Source organism: Notamacropus eugenii, chromosome 7, assembly GCF_028372415.1.
Source record: "Notamacropus eugenii isolate mMacEug1 chromosome 7, mMacEug1.pri_v2, whole genome shotgun sequence".
In the NCBI taxonomy this organism is placed as follows: Eukaryota; Metazoa; Chordata; class Mammalia; order Diprotodontia; family Macropodidae; genus Notamacropus; species Notamacropus eugenii.
In genome coordinates, this window is record NC_092878.1 from 75,989,595 (window position 1) to 76,004,771 (window position 15,177).

General features: G+C 38.6%; 1 long non-coding RNA gene across 2 annotated transcripts in view; it reads left to right on the forward strand.

Moving 5' to 3' along the window:
* Positions 1 to 234: 234 nt before the first annotated feature.
* The window catches only part of LOC140513510 (uncharacterized), a 48,139-nt gene continuing 33,196 nt past the window's right edge, over positions 235 to 15,177 (forward strand). For both annotated transcript variants that reach the window (XR_011970211.1, XR_011970212.1), the window contains exon 1: positions 235 to 320. This is a non-coding gene — a long non-coding RNA (uncharacterized lncRNA). The remainder of the gene's footprint in view (positions 321 to 15,177) is intronic.

The following is a 15,177-nucleotide window of genomic DNA, read 5'->3' on the forward strand; positions in this document are numbered from 1 at the left end:
ACTATACTAAGAGCTGGGGCTCTTGCTGTCATAGAGCTCACATATTAGAAAGCTACAAGTCAGAAGCAAAAGTCTCATAGTCTTTAGGAAGTTAAATACAGAGAAATGCCTTTTCTTTAATATCATTTCTGTTGATAAAGTCATTTCAGTTCCTGATGCCGAACTATTTGATGATGCATTTTGGCAGTGATTTTGGTATCAATTGCCTTTTTTTCAGGGTCTTCAGTAGCTGTGGCTATAGCACCTGCAGGGGCACTTGCCAGACTGCATCTCCACAAGGGTTACTAATTAAGGAGAATACATCAACCTTTCACATCTAGGTAACCTTATCCTTTTATATCATCCAATTACCTTTATTCTTACCCTACATTCACCAAATAACCCTTTTGTATTTGGTTTGGTTTCCAAAGTATAATTTTCTACTGGGGAAACAATGAAGTGAGTAGCTAACATAAGTATTTTGGCTTGTTAAGAGGTTATGTTATTCAGGAAAAATTAGCAGATTGATGTTCTTATTTACCCATCAATTTCTTGCATGTTTTGTTCAATGTGTTCAGAAAAATCTTCAGTGGTGACCTACTGCCTACCAGATAAAGTCCAGGCTCCACTGATGGTATTCCATGCCCTCTACAATCTGGTGTCATCTTCTCTCTCCAGTCTGGTCTTCAACAATTCTCCCTCCATGCACGCTATACTTCAACCACACTGGACTACTCTCTGTCCTGCCCAAATAAGTTCCTCACCCTCCTGTTACTTTATCTTTGTTCGGGCTTGGAATGCCCTCTCTTACCTTCTTTATCTGTTAAATTCCCATTCATCTTTTAATTCTCAACTCAACTATCATCTCATCTTGGAAACTTTCTCCAATCTTCTATCCTCAACCTCAAGTAAAGACTTCCTCCCTCATACCTCATCTGCTGTATTGTAACTCTTAACTGTGAACATCATCTTAACTTGTAGCTATTTGTATAGGCACTTAATTGCATTGCTTTTCTCTGAGTTTCTTGAGGGCAGTTCTCTTATGCAAACTTGTATCTCCCAAAGGGTGCAGATGGTTGTGTTAAATGCTTGGATTCCATTGAATTGCATTGTGTTGCATTTTGGTTGTATGGCATTGTACTTCATTGCATTTGTTTGCCAAAGAGTGCATTGCATTCCATCACATTGTATTGTATTGAATTGAATTGTGTTGCATTTTGTTGACTCATAATGCATTGTGTTTCATTGTGTTATTTTATGTTGTGTTACATTTCATTGCTATTGCATTGTATAGCAGTTAAGTCGTATTGTATTTATTACATTGCATTAATATTATATTGCATTGCATAGCATTGCATTGGGTTGTATTTATTGCATTGTATTTCATTGGATTACATTGCATTGTACCCTACCTTATCAGTGCCTCAGGACCTGGTCAACTGACAGAACTAGCAAAATCAAATTGTGAAACTGCAGAACTGAGGAGCAAATGTCCACCAAGATGCAGAAGCACCCATAAAATTTGACCTCTACAGACAGCTGTCTTCTATATATACATAGGATCTTCACTGCAACTGTTCTTTCTCCAAATAAGGACAAGAAAAGGCCAAGCTGATTGGCAGGTGATGGGAATACGATCAGAGCCTGCTTTTAAAAAAAAGTCCCAGATAAATTCCATCACACTGGAGAGGGAGGTGGGAAGTTCTTATTTAAGAAGTTGTGATTAAGCCATCAGCCATTTCCTGGAAATGAACAGTCAACTTGGAGGTGTTATTGGCCCAAAGTATCATTAACCCCAACTGGTAATTAATCTTCAGGAAATGCTCGATTCAGTAGGTCACTGCTAGGAGTTAAAACGTACAACTCCATATAGGTTAAATATAGACATGCTATTAAAATGCTCGATTCTGACATAGCTTTGGGCAGTTAATGATGAACAGCTCCAGAGAAACTTTTGGCAACAAGGGGCATTGCTGGAGAAAGGGTAGTGAGTGCATTAGCTCATTGAACTGGCACATGGGTTAGACTGGTCAGGACCTCCTGTGTCTACTAAAAAGCAAACTCACAAAAGAAATTGAGTGTTAGTTCTAATGAAAACAATTGAGGGAAATATCTCAGAAAAGAAAATTGGGGATGTGGCATTCTTTTCTAAGCTACCAAAAACCGTGCTTATAATCACTCACGTTTCTCTCATCCTCTTTTGGAATGTTTGTCATTAAAAGTGTTAGCATATGATTTCAAAAAGTCAAATAACTTCAGAGACCTAGCTAAAGCTGCCAGTCTAGAGAAGTTTAAAAGGAAGTCCAGGGGTGACGTATCCTCCTAAAAGGCCAAAAACTTGCTGACATCATTAGGCATTGTGCTCAAGGGTTGGCATTTCAAGATTAAGATGACATCAACAGATCTGAGATAAAAGACATGAGATCAATTCAGTCGCAAGAATAGCTTCATAATGAAATATTAATAATGATTGATCATATGTATTCATTCACATAATGCTCAACATAAAGCATATCACATATGTTATCTCTTTTGATGCTCCCAACCATCTCAGGGAAGCAGGCAGTGTGGTCTAGGGGATAGAGAGTTGCCCTCATAATTAGCAAAATCTAAATTTGAGTCCTGGTTCTGCCACATACAAGCTGGGGGACCCTGGGCAAGTCAACTTAACTACCTAGCGTCCTAGATCAGTGTTGTCAAACTCTTACAAAAATAAGGACCATTAAACAGTAATATAAGATCCCTGTAGACCACATATTGATGTAGAAAACCACATATTAATATTATATGTTTCTTATTGCATTTTAATTTATTTTTTTAAATATTTCCCAATTACATTTAAATCTGGTTTAGGCCACACTGGGGAGTGTTGTGGCCCAAAGTCACTCTCTAATACCTATAAGCTACCCTATCCTGCATTAATAGAGAAAATTTCCTCACCAAAGTTCACCATTCCAAAAAAATCTCAAATGGAATCATTTGATACTCCCTTAAACCCCATGAAATAGGGTCATTTTACCATTTTATTTTCAGAGAAACTGAGATTCAGGAAAGCTAAATGACTAAGGTCATATAGCTTGTGTGTTCGACCTTTGTTGCCGAAGAAGACCATGCCATCAGAGAAATAATGACACAACTTGCACTTGACTTTGTTTTGAGTGAGGGAAGGCTGTGCAGGTCGCCAGCCTCACTTCTCCTCCAGAGCCATCTGAATCCAGTGACCAGATATTCATCAGGATAACTGGAGATGACCCAGGATGAGGTAATTGAGGTTGTGTCTTGCTCAAGGTCACACAGCTAGTGAGTGTCTGAGGTGAGATATGAACTCAGGTCCTCCTGACTCCTGCACTGGTGCTCTATCCACTGCACCATATAGCTTATATGTAACAGAACGAAGACTTGAACCCAACCCTTCTAATTTATCAGTGACAATGAGGCTCCCCAGTCAATGATGGGGCAAGATCAAGTTTCAGAAGAGGCAGCATCATGTAGTGGATATAGGGCTCTAGGTTTCTTAGAGAGAGTCAGGAGAACTTCGACTGAATTGCTACCTAATAAAAGTATTGTGTATTCCTAGTTGATTCAGTGAACATCTTTATGCCTCAGTTTCCTTATCTGAAAAATCAATGGCCTCTAAGACCCCTTCCAGCTCTATAAGCCTATCTCCTATAGTGATAATTCTGTGCCCTGGACATGGCTGACCACTTCTACAGAGATGACAAAATGGTAATTAGCAGGGCAATCTTTAGAAGGTTAGTGCTTAGGACCATAGTATTTCTTGAGCTGGAAGAGACTTTGGAAGTGATGCAGATACAAACAGTACCCTAAGGGTTAAAAATAATATTAAGGGTTGCTTTTCCAATACTTTGTGAAACCCCTAGTTTATTCTGTAATCTAAAGGTGCTCTAAAGTCCTTTCCCTCTTATTTTGAACCTGTACCAAAAGAATTTCTTTTGTCTCCTTTATCCTGTGTTCCACAGGTCCTTTATTTTTTAAACTGTATCCTCCTATCATGTCCTTAAATTCTTAAACCATAAAGAATTCCCTTTGTCTCTCTCATCCTGTGTCATCCTGTACTGTCTTTAATTTTTAACCTCAATAAACATCTCTAAAACTACAACATCATTCTGAGACTTCTATATAAGCATAACTCCCCCAAATATCTGAGTCTTACTTAGCTTCCTTGCTAAGGAGGTTCATGATGATTTTCCACATAAAATAAAAAGCCCCCATTGGCTAAAAGAGAAGGTCTAAGTGAATTCTTTCACACCTGAACCAGCTCTCTAAACTTTAAACCTCAGTGGAAGGAAGGAAGGAAGGAAGGAAGGAAGGAAGGAAGGAAGGAAGGAAGGAAGGAAGGAAGGAAGGAAGGAACGAACGAACGAACGAACGAACAGAGGAGAGAGGGAAGAAATTAGAAACAAATATTTATTAAGCCTTTATTACGTGACAGACATTGTGCTAAGTGCTTTATAGATATCATCTCATTTAATCTTCACAACAACCTTGGGAAATAGCTGCTAGTAGTTAGAGTTGAGGAAACTGAGGCAGACACAGGTTAAATGACTAGCCCAGGGTCACACAGCAAGTGAGTGTCTGAGGCCAGATTTTAACTCAGATCTTCCTGAGTTAAAGGTGTCCAAGGGTGACACTCTATCATTGTGCCTCCTCACCTGCCTCTAGGCTGCCTTTAGAGATGATCAAGTTCAGTTCTTTTTTATTTTATAAATAAGGAAACTGAGTCTCATAGAGAAGTGAATTCCCCAAGGCCTGAGTTCCAATTACACATTCTGTGCTCCTTCCATTATACAATCTTTCCCAATAAACCCCCTCTACTTTCATAGCAACAATTAGACGTCCTGGTGTTGGTTTAAAAAAAAAAAGCAACCAGTTATCTCCTAGATCAAGAAGATGATCCCTAGACTCTTTAAGGCCCCTCAAAGCTTGTTCCTCCACCAGTCAGTTCTTGTTGGTGAATTATGTGAGAACAAACAATCCTCTGAACCAAGGATTCTTAACCATTTTTGTGTCATGTAAATCTGGTAAAGTCCATGGACCCCTTTTCAGAATAATGCTCTTAAATGGATAAAATAAAATACACAGAACTATAAAAGCAAGGGGAAGAGAAAACAAACACCTGACTAGATCTGGAAGCTGAGATATGCATTCCAAGTACAACGGCATTTTTTCATTGAATAAATATTTATTGAGGGTCTAACATGCTAAATTCCTTGTATCTTTCTGGGTTCTCTTTATTGTTTTGGGGGATTTTTTTTTTTAAGGGAAAGTGCAACCGTGACTATGCTGTGATCGGTGTAGCAGCAGATGTTAATATTGTATTCAACTGCATGTGAATGCCATTTCCACAGATGTGGGGGTTTTTTTATACTGCATTCTGAATATAGCCAGATAGACCAAACATCACCCAGGAACGTCTTCTTTCACTTCTTGAGGTGCCAGTGTGGTTCTGGATGACTAGATAGTAGGCAGTGCATGTTCACAACTTGTAAATACAGTTCTGATATCCTGAAACTCAGAAAAAGCCAATGGTTTGGAGAACACGTATCCTCTTCATACACATGTGATTAAATAGTCATGTAAAAAGAAATAAAGTAGGTGAAACTGGATAAATCAAAAGCTTATAAATAGACCTAAGACTGGGATTTTTTTTTCTTTTTGTGTCTGAGGCAAGTACCACAAATTATTCCTGGAAGAGGAGGCACAAAATACACTATTGGCTGTTGGGAGGAGGGGAAAGCTTTCCTTGAGAAGGAGACTGAGATTCTTTCAGTCACCATTCCAAGACCTTTGCTAGGAAACCAAATGTACAGAGAGGTAAAGGAATGGAGACGGGGCTAGGATAACTTCCTATTTTACTAATTATTCTTTCAAACTAGGTACCAAGCTCTATTGTTTCTAACTGCAGAAGGACTGCCAATGCTTTTAGCTCCTTCTAAATTCAGCAGCCTAGGGCAAAGCTAATGCTAATTGGCTTTGTGCTAATTATGGTTTTTACTCTAAACCCCCTAGGAAATGAAAATAGAAACTCTCTAGTTCTTCCAGAATTCAGGAACACTTATCCCCCAGCAATGTGATGTGAGAGTAATTCTGTCTACAGAAGCCTGACAGATCTGGGGGGAGGGCTTAGATATCGTAATTGAAATGAGATTCTAAAATGTTCTCCTAATTCCTCATAAAATTAATGATTTGGGATAGAATGCTGGACCTGGAGTTAAATTCTACTTCAGAAATTTATTACATGTATAATGTGTAAATCACATAATTTTTTTCAGCCTTAGTTTCTTCTTCTATAAGACTGGGATAATAACAAAGCAGCTACCTCTGAGGGTTGTTGTGAGGATCATATGAAATAATGTATTTAAAAACATGCTTTGCAAATCATGAAATACTATGTAAATACTAGTTATCATTTCTCTTGTAAAGTAATAGATTCTGTGTAGATAAAGAAAAAGTTGAACAGATAGTCTGTTAGCAAATAATATTGACCTTGACGTTAATAGGGTTGTCTGCACTCTAACGTCACAAACTATTTTGAATTTATTTATCTGTGTACATGCTGACCACCATTCCCACACCAACAGAATGTAACCTTTTTAATGGCAGGTACCTTTTAATTCTTGTGTTTGTCTAGTAGGCACTTAATACATATTTGTTCAATTAGTTGTCAACATTTTCAAAATAATTATTGATATTTTTTACATAAAAATGAATGTTTTTATATTACCTCCATTTTCCAATGTATCCCTCTCTCTTATACCTACACAGGGGTCAGGGTGAGAGGAAATAGTTTGGTAAAATTAATGCAGCTCATTGTCCAATTCTATGTTCCATATCCACAGTCTCCTGTCTATAAAAAAGGGAACAAGATGTATTCAGTTTCTTTTTTGGTAGCAAGCTCATCTATCACAATTATACAGTGTTCAGTTTTTAATGGATTTTTTCCCCATTTACATTGTAGGTTATTGTGTATTTTGTTTTCTAGGTTTTGCTTACTTCCCAGGGCAGCTAGGCAGTGCCGTGGATTTAGTGCTAGCCTCAAGTCAGGGATACTCATCTTCATGGGTTCAAATCTGGTCTCAGAATCTTCTTACTCATTATGTGACCTTGGCCAAAGTCACTTAACCTTTTTGCTTCAGCTTCTTCATCTGTAAAATGAACTGGAGAAAGAAATGGCATTCCAGTATCTTTGCCAAGAAAACTCCAAATGGGGTTATGGGGTCATGAAGAGTCATATGTGACTGAATGAAAACATGTACATGTTCCCATACTTCCCTCTTATTGAACTGAACTGAACACTATACTTGGGTGCATGTAGTATGGAGGGTACTGTGCTAAGTATTATTAGAGATGGAGATAGGGATTTGACCCATGTTTTCATTAGTAGGGAACTCCCAGATGAGGAAATTCCTCCTGCCAATACATGTTGTCACATTCTCTGAAACATATAGTCTTGGTTAAGTGACTTGTCCAGAGTCACACAAGCAGTAAATGCAGAGACAGAGTTTATACCTAGGTCTTCATGGATTTGAATCTGAATTTCTATCCAGAATACCACACTGTCTCTCATTAGTGGGGAATACAAAAGAAATAAAATAAATACATGGTATTTCATTAGAAGAAGCTTTTATTTTAGTCAGGTGGACGTACAAAAGACATGATTAAGAATGATTGAAAATCAATAAGCACAAGTTGAATTATCTAAGAACAGTCAAAATTAGGTGTTATTTGAAAAAGAATTCCTGGAAGAACTGACTTTTGGGATGTTTTGAAGATGGAAATCAAGTGTCACAGTGACTAACCTTCTTACATTCTAATCCAAATTCTAGTTTACACATTACAAAACACTTTAACATAGGCTTACACAGTAATGTGCCATGGGTCGAAATAATCATGAAATCACAGAACTTGGGAGAGCTGGAAGAGGCATCAGCTGCCATCTAGTCTAACCCATAACAGGAAAGAAATTCTTCCCATAATATGCAGGACAGGTGATCAGCCACTTCTGCTTGAATGTCTCCACGGAGGGGAAGCCCATGGCCTCCCATCTCACTGGTGACATTTTATATTTCCACGGACACCAAACTTACATGCCCGAGAAGAGAAAGAAATATTGGTGGATGAAAACAATCAGTATCCTTGGACATATTTAACCAAGAAATTTAAGCTGTTTCTCTCCTTTCCCTCTCCACCTCCTACCTTCTTCATTTGGGGCATTGCAGTCTGTCTTTTCTCCCCATAAAGCATCAATACCAGACACAGCTAGAGGCACCATCCTAGATTTAATAGGCTAATGGACTGATTATAATAATTTGATATGAGCAAGGTTGATTAAGAGATCTCATCCCTGCCTTTCCATCATAGAATTTCCCTTCATGATATGTATAATAGTGAGCCCACTTATTCCCTCCTCCAGAAAAATTAAATAGACTATATTTGAAATGGGGAAAAGTTAATGGGAAGAAAAATTGGAATTAAGGGTCATAAATTTAGTATCAGAAGGGACATTCAGAGCAAAACCAATGCCGAAGATCATCCAAATACTAAGTTACAGAACTAGGATTTGAACTCATATCTTCTGACATTGGATCTGGAACTCTTCCTTTCTGTTCTTCTCCCTTCATCTTTCCCACCTGTGTCTTCTAGGGCAGCTAAGTGGTGCAGGAAATAGAGCTCTGGGCCTTGATTCAGGTCTCAGTTCAAACCCAGCCTCAGACATTTTTTTTAGCTATGTGACCCTGGACAAGCCACTTAACCCTGTTTACCTCAGTTTCTTCATCTGTAAAATAAACTGGAAAAGAAAATGGCAAATCATTCCAGTATCTTTGCCAAGAAAATCCCAAATGGCAAAGGGAAGAATCAAATGAGTCAACAATAACAACATATACTACCGGGCATATAATAGATGCTTAATAAAGGCCTGGTTCCTCCTTTCCTTCCTCCTTATCTCCTTCTTCGTCTATCCCCTTCCTTTTCTTCATTCATCCTCCTTTCTTGTTTCCTCATCTGCTCCCTTTTTTCCCCCTTTTTCTTCCTCTTGCCTTTCCATCCCTTTTGTTTGCACCCTCTTCCCTTCCTCTGCAAAGCCTGAAATTGTTTAGTGTAAGGTGTAAACATTCCAGTTTTCTTTTACCCAACTGAGGCTTTGTAGCTATTGAGAGTTCATATAATCTGAGTTACTTTGACAGGGATTTAACGAAGGGGTCTCTGTGCTCTCTGCCTTCTCAAAGATTCTATAATTTGGTGGCTAAGGGCCATTGCCAGTCATCTTGAGCTATGTCTTACCATTGGTCTTTGATGACTCTGGAGAAGAAAATGAGGCTAGTGACTTTGCACAGCCTTACCTCACTTAAATCCAATTCACTTGCAAGTCAAGATCACCCTCCTGATGGCACTGGTCCTCTCCTAGCACAAAGGACAAACAACAGTAAAAAAAAAAAATCCAATAATTTCGTGGCTTCAGAGAATATATCTAGTCAAAATTCTATTCAAAGTATGAATCTCTTGCACTAAATCTCTGACAAGTAGTGATCCAGCTGGAATGACCTCTTCTAATGTTGGGAAGTCACTGCTTCCCAAAGTAATGCATTCCACCTTTGGACAGCATAGAAAATTTCCCCTTGTGTGAAACATAAGTTTTCTCACATGTTCTAATTCTAATCTTTTAGTGTCAAAAGAACAAATCTGATCCCCTCTCTTCATGACAGGCCTTTAAATATACATCGTCCAAAAACCAACAAGACTGCTCGCAGTTGTTTGCTATAACTCTAAATAGCTAGATGGATTTTTTTTTTCTGCCTGAAAGAGTGAAATACTAGAACTTACAAATAAGGTACTTAAAGAGAACTCAAGTAAACTCAAGCATTAAAGTTTCCACTAGGGAGTATTTCATGCTGTCAGATGGATGCAAATAGCTAGGATATTGAAAACCTAAATGGAGAAAGTCAATATTCCTATTAGGAGGATAGAAAATGAACTAGAAATCATGAACATAATGTGCATAGAATATAATGACCAAAAAACAGACAACCAGATTACTCCAGTTTTTTTTACTGTTGCTTTAAATAGATACTCAGATGTATTCCTGCCAGGCCTAGAGGCCTGTGGGCTACCCGAGTCTTCTTACCTCACCTCTCGAGGTCTTCAGCTGGCCAAGCCGGATGCTCGTATGAGAGAAAGGACATTCCAGAGTCGAACAAGGGTTGAGCTTTATTCAGGGTTCTGGTTATAAGTGCAGGGGAATTCTTCCTTAGGAGGGAGAGAGAAAGTTCTCCCAAGGAGGCAAAGATCTTACAATAAGAGATTGGAAGTAGAAGTGTAAGTGGGGAGAGAGGGGGAGGGAAGAGCGGAGAGAGGAAAAGCAGAGCCTTCTGTCCTCACACGTGGCCCCTCCGCCCAAGAGAGCTTTCAGGCTTTCCTGACTCCAATTAAAACTCTCCAGCCGCATAGTTTGCATCTGAATACCGTGCCTGTTAGGTAACAATGGGTGTGCCCAGATCCGGGACAATCTCGAGGGTGGGGAGAGCTCTCTCCCATCACGTTTCTCACGGGAAGAGGCGGAAATACACGAGATAGCTCGGTTCACCTCGATTCCCAGTCGTTTCCTGGGGGGCCTCGTGAGAACTCTAAGATTTAGAAGTTCCCACCTTTACCCGCCCGAGACTGTCCACATGGAATTGAGCTTCCAACCCCAGCATATTCCTACATAAGAGTGAGATATTATTTTTTAATTTAAATTTCATTTTTAATTAACAAGCACTTATTTTCTCTATCATCTTCTGTCATTGGAAAAAGAAAATAGGAACAAAACAAACAAGAAATAGGAACAAAAAATTTCCAAAGTGAAGCAAAACAAATTCCCACATTGGCACTGAGTAGGTATTTAATAAATATTTATTGACTGACTACATCTAAGAATGCATGTTTTATTCAGTATCTTGAGGTTGTCATCTGTCTGTCAAAAGGAGTATAGCACACTTCATTATTGGTTCTCTGAAAATATGACTGTCATTGCATTGATCAGGATTCTTAAGTCTTTCAAAATTATTTGTCTTTGTTGTTTTGTCAAAGAAGACCATGACATCAGGAGGAGGATGCAAATGAATGGATTTAAATGAGAGAGGACTGTGCAAGGTCACCAGCCTTAACTTTCTCCTCCAGAGACATCTGGGTCCAGTGGCAAGATAAAGATCAGGATGAGTGGAGATGACCCCAGATGCAGTGGGAAACCTTGGCTTTTTTAAGCTAAGGTCTATCTGAGTTCTCATTTTGACTGAGGCAACACCCATTTAGTGATTGTCTGGTTAAGAAATGAGTCAAGGAATGGCCCCTTTTGTCTAATCAAAAAATAAATAAATAAATAAATCTAAGAAGATCCAAAATAAAAACAATTACTACAGAGAAACAGGAAGGAAGTAAGGGGGAAGAGAGGAGAGGGGAGGGGAGGAGAGGGGAAAGGAACATACCCTCTATCCACATGGGGTATCATGGCCTTACCTATAGGTATTCTGCCCAAAGGAATGTAAATTTCAATGGCTGAAATCTAGCAAGATATCTTGGGATTTCCTGGCTAGATTTCTTTCTGAAAGAGGATGCTTTAAATACAATTCACTCTGGCTCTCACTAATTAGCCAATAGGTCCCAGGTCAAGCTCCACTTAGTAGTCCTTGTTTGGACCCTGAATGCTCAGAGTGGATGTAAATGGTGATTATTTGTTTTGCCAGAAACCCCAAGGGTCTTCCCCTCCCAGACTGATTTTTTTTTGTTAGACAAAATGGGCCATTCCTTAGCTCATTTCTTAACCAGGTTTAATCACTGAATGAGTGTTGCCTCAGGCAAACTAAGATCTACTAAAGATCTTGCCTTAAAAAGGCCAAGGTCTCCCACTGCATTCAGGGCCATCTCCAGTCATCCTCATCTATATCTTGCCACTGGACCCAGATGGCTCTGGAGGAAAAAGTGAGACTGGTAACTTTGCACAACCTCTCTCTCTTAAACCCAGTTCATTTGTTTGTCTTTACAATGTTATTGTATAGCTTGCTCTCCTTATTTCATTCACTTCACTCCAATCAAATCATATCATTTCTCATAGCATAATAATATTCCATTCATATATCAAAATTTCTTTGGCTGTTCCCTAACTCATTTAGTTCACAGATCTTTGCTATTAGAAAATCATCTGCTATAATATTTTCTGTGTATTGGATCTTTTCATACCTTTTTCTTTGATCAATTTGCTATATAGGACTCTGACCCTACAGCATCAAAGTTTAGATATGGTATAGTTACTTTTGGGGTACAGTTCCAAATTACCTTCCAGAATGACTAAACCAATTCACAGTGCCCCATAGTGTATCAGTGTTCCCTGTTCTCCTATAGTACAAAAAATTGTCATTTTCCTTTTTTATCATATTTAACAATCTGGTATTATAGAGTGGAACTTCTGAGTTGCTTTAATTTGCATTTCTCTAATTAGTAATTTGGAGTATCTTTATAGGGTTATTGATAACTTGAATATTTGATGTTATAACTTGATATTCTTGAATAACTTGAATTATGTGCGTATGTGTATATGTGTATGTATATGTATATATATATTTGTAACTATTTCTCAATTGGGAAAAGAATCTTGTTCTTATAAATTTGAATAAATTCTTTATCTTTGACATGCAACCTTTACAAGGAAATGATGTAAAGATGTATCTCTGGTTAATTGTTTCCCATCTTTTATGCTCTCTGTTCCTTGCTTTGGTCATTCTTCCAATGAAATGTTCTCATTTAGGCAGATAGCTATTAAGAAATCATATGCATGTCAGTGTATTTTACAGTGTCCAATAACCTCTAGAATGACCATGTCTCTTTATATTGTTTTCAAAGATGCATGAGTCTTTGTTAGAAACAGATTTTGTGAAATCCTTCATTGAAATTGAGATATCTTTTCCTCATATAATTTTCTCAGTCAATCTGTCTCCTAAACTTGTCGAAAATGAGAATAGTCAGAAGTTTGGGCTTAATGAGTCAATATTGGCTAGTAGTATTCACTGCTCCCATCCCATAAAATTGTCAAGTATATACAAGTCATCATTATGCTTCAGTTTACTATGTATTTACCCTTTGAAACCTCATAAACACTAAAATAACTTTTGTCCAGCAGGAGAATTAGGTTTCATGATAACAGTTTTATGAGTTATTGCAGTGTCAGTATTGCAAAATGCTGCAAATGTTTCAAATGTTTTAAATCATAGATCTCATTTTTACTTTTATCATCCTTGCCATTTTATAGCTAGAAAAGCTAGGAAACAGAGAAGTCATCAAGTCACTTTTTTCAAGATCAATGAGTCAATCTCATGACTGAGGCTGGAATTCTGGTATCTGTTATTGTTATTCAAATTCTTATGCTAGATTCTACTGTCTGTTATTCTATCTGGTCATTGTGAAACAGAAAGGAAAATGGCCATCCATTTTAGCAACTAGAAGCATGCCTCAGCGGAGAGAGCACCAGACTGGTAGTCCTGGTATTGAGTCTTAACTTTTACCATTAACTAGCTACATGATGTTGGGCAACTGATTTAGCCTCTCTGAGATAAAATGGGAAAGTAAAATGAGGGTGGTCATGTCAATTTGACTGATATGCCTCTCAAGAATCATAGTTGAGACCAGAATGATAACGTAACATTTTGCCACTAATGGGTCAAGCTGTTTGCTAGACAAAGGACACAAAGGTCAACCACTGACAGGTGACCAATGGTAAATAAACAGGTTAACCTTAGGGCTTGGCCAAACCCATCAGGAAAACTTGAGTTGTCTGAATACCTGTAGCCACTATCTGAAATCATTGGTATGGAACTTCTTCCTTATTGGTGGAGATGAATGCCTTGCCCTGAATGAGGGCTGAGGGGGAGAAAAGGGGCGGGGGGGTGGGGCTGGGGGGTCCTGTTGGTGAGAGGAGAGTTTTTTCATTCTCAACGAATCTTTTTTAAGTTTTCTTTGAGTCACTGAGTTCTCTTCTAGATTTGAGTTGCTTTGGATGATTCTGGCCAACCATACTTTGGGCTGCTTAATAAAAAGACTCTAGGAGGATATGAGAGGAGTTGGCAATCTCCATAATGTCCCCTTGCACAGCTTGCTACACTAGAGACTTTGGAGAACTTCCTTTTGAGTGAAATCTAGGACTCTTTCTCTTAGTTGGGTTATTATTATCTTACACCCAATAGGACAGCTTCTTCACTCAGTACTGTCAGATATTTATTTTCCTTTGTGTGCCTTCTCCAATTTCTATTTTACTACTGATTTGGTTAAATGGGTCTTCTTGACTAAGTGCTATGTGTGTTCATTGGGAAACTAGTATTTGGTGAGAAAGGGGGTCAAGTCTAGGATAAAAAGCTTGAGGTCCTTCTGCACTTAATATTGAAGCAGTGATCAGACGTTAGATCAAACCTGATGATATCCCTTAGCCCAATAATATTTAAAGGAGCAGATATAATTGTAGTCCAGTACCTCCTCTTTGTGGAGAACAGGGTCATCAAGCTTCTAAGCCCAACCTCCTGGAAGGAACTAGACTCCTTGGAGAACTGTAGTGGGGAAAGAAGCTAGAGATATCTATGCTGTCTCCCTTTGAGTTACACAATGACATACACACACACACACATAATTGTATCACCAGGGCAATATTCACAGCACCAACGGTGATTATGAATATGTTGACATAGTTCTGAATTGCAAAGTATAACAGACTCTCCATATATAAGGCAGAAGAAAAACATTTATTCAGACACCAGAAAGCCAAATGCTAATACCAGGAAGTCAAATCCATTATAGTAATCAAAAAGTCAGCACACATTAGCACTGCAGGGGACAACACCATTCCCAAGCCTCCTTTCCCCCTCAACCCCCTGCTAGTCAGTGCCTTCACACAAGCACTGACAAGACTAGCTGTGCCTGCCAGTATCCTCTCTCCTACACCCTAACTGCTCTCACCAACTTACTCTCAGCTCTACTCCACCCTTCCTGTTCCACCCATTCTGTAAGCTCCTCCTACCACATGAGACTTGGGTTTCCATGTGATTTAAGTAGGTCACATGGGTCTATTAATGGGTGGGAAAGATCTTCAAGTTAATCAAAAAATACATTAACAATATATTTGGCTCTAAGATCTTTCTTATCCATCATATAGGTCAATGG